Genomic DNA, 6,907 nt, shown 5'->3' with positions numbered 1-6,907 from the left:
AAAATAAATAAATAAAATAAAATAAAATTTAATCAAAAAAAAAAAACAACTTCCCCTAAGGGGAAGAGAATTGGTCCAAAGTGTTCCAGCATCACTGTAAAATGTGTGACAGTGTGATACATACATCCTTTCAGCAAAACCTGTATCTGCAGCATGCATGTCTGTCACTTCAATAGGAGCTGCAGCTGAAACATCACCTGAAATATGTCAAGGACATGCACTACGTAATACATTATACCATTTTGAGTGCTTTTGAGTGCTGTTCATTAGAGGTTTTTTTTGGCTGCTGAAAGTTTGAGGTAGCAGAGCATCACTGATTAACGGGGAGTCTGGCTCATTATAGGCCCAAGTTTGTTTGGACTGAAAAAGTAATTAAAGGTATAGGGGTGAAAAATAGGAAAATGCTATGTAAGGTCTTAAAATGCTTACAGTTCATTTTCAGCTCTTGTGAGATAATGAAAACAAACTCTTAGAGGACACAGCAGATCAGGGTCAGAAAGGCATTAATTCAGCAGAGCCAGATGGTTTCTGCAGGGACATCTGGAAGTGAGCAGCGTGCCGGGAGCCAGCAGGGCAGGAGCTCTGCGGCAGCGCTACCTACCTGCAGCCTGCCGGTTCTGGTGTGTGTGCCCCTCTGTGTGCACACCTGATGGGGTGCAGTATTTTGTAAGGTGGAGACGGTGGCAATGAGGTGAGAGTCATGTTGGGAAAGCACATGATTTCCTCTTTCAAACAAAATGAAGAAACATATCAACAACAGAGTAATTCTGGTAATCATTTTTGTACTTTGGCCTCATGGTTACAGCCAAGAATAGTGATGGTACTGTCTGCTAGCGCATTGCTCCATCTGAAATTTGTTTGACCATGATATCCGTAGACCAGTCTACAAGAGCTGCAGATAATTGCATGCAATATCCCTGTGATGTGCTGGGGGAAGCATGTCATTTTACATGTCTTATTCACATTCCCCCTTTCCTCCTGTTAGAATTGTGCCCATGGTCACACACTGTAGTTGAGGCTGCAAGACAAGGGATGCTTCACTCTCTTGTGTAGTTGTTAAGAATGTGTCCTCCCCTGTGCTGTAGGGTCCTTGTTCTGTCCCAAACACTCAGGGGCAGCTCAGGGCTTCATTTCCACTTTGTTACGTGATGCTGGAAAGTCTTATGCACCAGACAGCGACAGTATGGGTAAACAGCATGCATGGGGAAAGAAAGTAGAGATGCATTATTTCCTGAAACATTTGGAAAATGTTATTGAAATGGTGCAGAAAGCCAGTTAATTCAAAGTGCTCCAAAGTACCAAATAAACACTGAAATCAAAATGGATTCAACACAACAAATGGATTCAAAACAACAAATCAAAGTGGACTAAAGAGAAATGAAGGTTTCATAAAAAAAAAAATCCCTTTAATAGATAGTTATTGGAAGTTTGACATCATAATATTTATAGTTTAGGTAACAAATTCAAAGCTTCCTACTTTTTCTGGAAAGCATACTTCTTTTTATCTTTTTGCTGGTTTCTAAAAATAACTTACCCTCAGGAATCTCATAATTTTTTCATGTTCACGAGGGATCATGCTTACGTCTGATTGCTGGAATAGCTAACTTTTTCTTTTTTTCCTTTCTTTTTTTTTTTCATTTTTTTTAAATGACCTTTCAGGACATTCATTTGCTTCTTTCATTATTCAGCAGCCATATTCTTCTGTTTACACTTGGTGTATACACGTGTAATTCAGTACTTGTCTTGTGGGAATGGTGCAAGGCATCCGCTTTTCAAGAACGGGACGTTGATTAAGGAAAGATAGTTACTGAAAAGATGGGGACATTTGTTGCTCTTAATAATAAAGCATACTTCATTTGTGCATGCTCTGTTATATTTGTCATTGCTTAAGTACATGCATACGGACCACTGGATAAGTGTATTAAAAATTAATTGTGCTTACATATTTAACACTTCACATTTTATTCATTCTCATTAATATGGAAATACAGTATTTATTTTGTGAGAATTCTCTTGAGACAAAGCTGTTTGTACTAAAACAAAATGCTTTTTAAATCCCAGTGCTGAAAGCAACCTCCTCATTGTGCCCTGAGGATTGCTTTGCAAAATCAGGACTGCAACATGCTCTGCATCCAACAGGAGTGTTCTCCTGCTTGAAGTACGGTGTGGAGCTGGTGAGTTTGCAGAGCTGGGGCCTAATAGTAGCGAATTTGTGAACAGCATGGGCTTCGCATGACAACTTTGACTGGAGCCTTATTGCTTAATTGCATGTTTTTTTTTTGTTTTTTTTTTTTTACGTTTGTCGTGCTTATTTTCTAAAAAATAAATAATATGTTTAGTTATATAACTAGCAAATGTGACCATAATTATGATTCACTTTAAATAAGGCTTGATTCTACTACCAGGTTCTGTCATGTCAGATGATTACCACTGATATTAGGACATATCACATAAACAAATGTTCTGAAATGCTGTAATTTGGAAGAACCATTCATGCCTGGTATTTATGGTCACATTGAGTATACAAACATAACACACACTCAATTAAAAAATATGATTCAAATATAGGAAAATGTTTTAGTCATGCCAACTTTCATATAGTTGCACCCTATATTTAAAAGACAAGTAAAAGGCCAATAGCAGGAATGAAGGCTACTTTTTAAATAGGTATTACGTTAAGGAAATGAGAATTTCAATTTTAGACGTAATTAACTGCAACTTAATTATCTGAAACCAGCAGTGTGGCGTACCATATCTCACAGTATTGCTAGAAGAAGTCTGCTTTACCAGCAGCCATCCCTCAAAAATTACCTAAGTCCTTATTCAAGTCCAATTTTAAAAATGTCTGCTAATACAGCTATAATATGCAATTACAGCTGAAAGCAGGAAAGACGCATTCATGACTAGGCCCTAGGCTCATTTCAAAGACAGATTCCAAGACGTTTTGATGAAAACATGAATCTGTAGCAAATGCTATATCGTCATACACATAGAGCTGATAATTCCCATTTCTTAATTATCAAAATTGTGAAGTAACTCGGGAAACAAAACTGATCAGATAATGAATTGCCAGGTATAATTTCAGTCATAAAATCTACCTATACCAGTGAGGCACCTGTTGGGCCAGATTTATAAACTTTATGACCAGTATTGAGGAGCTTATCAAACATCTGATTCATACAGGTAAAGTATATGATATGGAACACCTGATATTCTGCTTTCATTTTAACAGGTATTACAGGCTTAAGACCGCAGCATTCAACACACAAAATCATGACGTAGTGAGTGGGGGGACGCTCATTAAATAATACTTAGACTGGTCAAAGTCTAGTTAATTTACTGCAGCAGTTTAAGACTTAGCCACCAAAGTGTAAGCTCTCTGTCCTGCCAAAGACTACTATCCCACAGAAGGGTCAGGGAAAGGGAACATCAGGCCATGCCCGAGATGGCTCAGCATGTATACAGCATTTTAACTTGAACCACTTTAATTTAAACAGAGTCTTTGCTCTCAAACACTTGAAGAACTTGAACACTTTAATGCACTTGAAGAACACTTGAACGCTTTAATGCACACAAGTCCATGGGCCCCGATGGGATGCATCAATATGTATTGAGGGAGCTGGCAGAGGTGATCGCCGAACCACTCTCTATCATCTTTGAAAGGTCTTGGAGAACAGGAGAGGTGCCTGAAGACTGGAGGATAGCCAATGTCACTCCAGTCTTCAAGAAGGGCAAGAAGGAGGATCCGGGAAACTACACGCCAGTCAGTCTCACCTCTGTCCCTGGAAAGGTGTTGGAACAGCTTGTTCTGGATGCCATCTCCAAGCAATTGGAAGAGAAGAAGGTTATGAGGAGTAGTCAGCATGGATTCACCAAGGGGAAATCATGTTCTACCAACCTCGTTGCCTTCTATGATGGCATCGCCAGCTGGGTAGATGCGGGGAGAGCAGTGAATGTCATCTACCTTGACTTTAGCAAGGCTTTTGATACTGTCTCTCATGACATCCTGCTAGCAAAGCTGAGAAAGTGTGGGATAGAGGAGTGGACAGTAAGGTGGGTTGAGAACTGGCTGACTGGCCGAGCTCAGAGGGTGGTGATCGGCAGCGCAGAGTCCGGCTGGAAAGCTGTGACTAGCGGTGTTCCCCCAGGATGTTGGTCCGGTGCTGGGTCCGGTCTTGTTCAACATTTTCATCGATGACCTTGATGAGGAAATAGTGACCACCCTCAGCAAGTACGCTGATGATACAAAGCTGGGAGGAGTGGCCAACAAGCCAGAAGGCTGTGCTGCCATTCAGCGAGACCTGGACTGGCTGGAGAGACGGGCAGGAAGAAACCAAATGAAGTTTAACAAGAGCAAGTGTAGAGTCCTGCACCTGGGAAGGAACAACTGCATGTATCAGTACCGGCTGGGGGATGACCTGCTGGAGAAGAGCTCTGAGGAGAAGGACCTGGGGGTCCTGGTGGATGACAGGTTGGTCATGAACCAGCAGTATGCCCTGGTGGCCAAGAAGGCCAAGGGGATCCTGGCATGCATAAAAAAGACAGTGGCCAGCAGGTCAAGGGAGGTGATCCTCCCCCTCTACTCTGCCCTGGTCAGGCCTCACCTGGAGTATTGTCCAGTTCTGGGCTCCCCAGTACAAAAAAGACAGGGATCTTCTGGAAAGAGTCCAACGGAGGGCCACAAAGATGATATGGGGCCTGGAGCATCTTCCCTATGAGGAAAGGCTGAGAGACCTGGGTCTGTTCAGCCTTGAGAAGAGAAGACTGAGAGGGGATCTTACCAATGTTTACAAATATCTTAAGTGTGGGAGACAGAGGGATTTGGCCAACCTCTTTTCAATGGTTTGTGGGGACAGGACAAGGGGCAATGGCCAAAAAATGGATCACAGGAAGTTCCGCACCAACATGCAAAAGAACTTCTTCACGGTGAGGGTGACAGAGCACTGGAACAGGCTGCCCAGGGAGGTTGTGGAGTCTCCTTTTCTGGAGGTATTCAAGGCCAGTCTGGATGCCTACCTGGGCAGCCTGCTCCAGGGAACCTGCTTTGGCAGGGGGGTTGGACCCGATGATCTCTTGAGGTCCCTTCCAACCCCTACAATTCTGTGATTCTATGAAGTGTTTACAAAGTGAATGCAAACCTGTTTGCATTTTTTTTTCCCAAAGGCTAGTATCTTTAAACTATGCATCATACCAGGTATAAGCATTCTGCGCTGCAGAGGGAATAGCTGCTTTTACTTACTGTCATAAAAGTCAACTCTCTCATTTACTTTGTAATTCTAAGAAGAATTAATAAAGTAAGAAAACCCTAATAAAAACAAACACAGGGATAAGATATTTTAAAAATAATAACTGGAAAAGTACATGTGTGTTTTTCTGCTTACAGCTAACTATTAATCAAAGAACTTGATTTCTTTGGCTTTTAAATTGATTCACAAATGTGGTGCCTACACAGTAGCGTGAGAACACAGTGTTATCTGGGTGGTTATGCAGACTCCGACAATATGAATTGTTAAACACTTTCACTAGATATACCATGAACTCACTGCAAATACAACATCACCTGCTGGCAGGGACTAGTACCCGTGAGCTCTCTGTGATTTCCCATTCTACTGGGAAAGGAATCTTTTTTCCTGACTCACACTGTGTAAACAGGTGCCATCAAATAAAAAGGCATATGGCATCAACGTGACAGCACCATCTCGCAAGAAGGACTTCCTGTGGCTGATGGCACATGTGCCATCACTCAGGCTGTCCCTCTGAATGTGCTGAGAGAGTGCAAACAGTGAGACCTGAGCATCCCCGTCAGAGGGAGTCTGAGGACAAGATCAGGAAATAAACCGTCTGCTTTGAGGTGCAACCGCTGGGAGAGAAATAATTACCCCTGAGAAATGAGCTTATGTTTTGGAAGCAGCTGAATGACATGGGGAGACTGCATCCTCCCATGAATTTATACTATTCAGTTTCTATGCTTAAATGTGGAAAGCAGAGCAGGGGCCAGAAGGGTGGAATTCATTGAACAAGAAAGGAAAAGGACAGGTTAATACTGAATAGCTGCAATGAAGTGAGGTTTCCCTTTTTCCTTTCCCATGCTGATGCTCTTACTATCAGATTACAGAATGAAGCCACCCTCTGCTCATTGCTTTTCTGGCCTTCTCATCTTGCAGTCCCTTTTCTGTAGTGTGACACCCTTGAATTCTTCATCAGGATGAGTGGAGAACACCTTCGGTTTTATAGCGGGTCTCGTCTTTCGGTTTGGGGACATGCTTTAGGAGACGTAGGTTTCAATTCTAGGAAGGTGAAACGACATGCATCTCCCAAGCCTGCACTTCCCCAATTAAGGCTTGAAAGAGCAGACAGCAACACAGGTTGAATACCACAGACCAGCTTTTTCAAAGCTCCTGCACTCAAGATCCCAAATATACGGAGCTTGAGGTAGAGTCAAGGCCTTGGTTTCTGACTTCTAGAAAGGAGTAGGAGTTCAGGTATCTCCTCTTGCTTGGTGTCTTTCACAGGTTCTTGCTCAGCATGTGGGCCTCCTCAATTGCTTGGAAAGCATTCAGTTTTCTGTGGTGGTGGTGGTGGATGAAGCCATGTACCTAACTGTAGCAACCCTCATTGCCCTGCTGGAGCCAAGCAGCTAGTCCGTAAGTGCACAAGGTAGATAGGATCTCTTATCTCTATCTCAATCTAAATCAAATTGCAATCCTTGCAATTGGAATGGAGCATGGTTATGGAAAGTCTGCCAATTTAATCAAACAAACAAACAAGAACTCATAACCTAGTGACATTATATACCTTAAAACAAAACAAAATAGAAAAACACCCAAAACACTCAAGAGAAACTTGTGAACATTACTGTGTAAACATATACTGGAAGAAACTGCATGAGCATGCTTTATCTAGAGCT

This window comes from Anser brachyrhynchus (genome assembly GCF_964034855.1).
Source record: "Anser brachyrhynchus genome assembly, chromosome: 7".
NCBI classification, from domain to species: domain Eukaryota; kingdom Metazoa; phylum Chordata; class Aves; order Anseriformes; family Anatidae; genus Anser; species Anser brachyrhynchus.
This window is presented reverse-complemented; position numbering follows the sequence as displayed.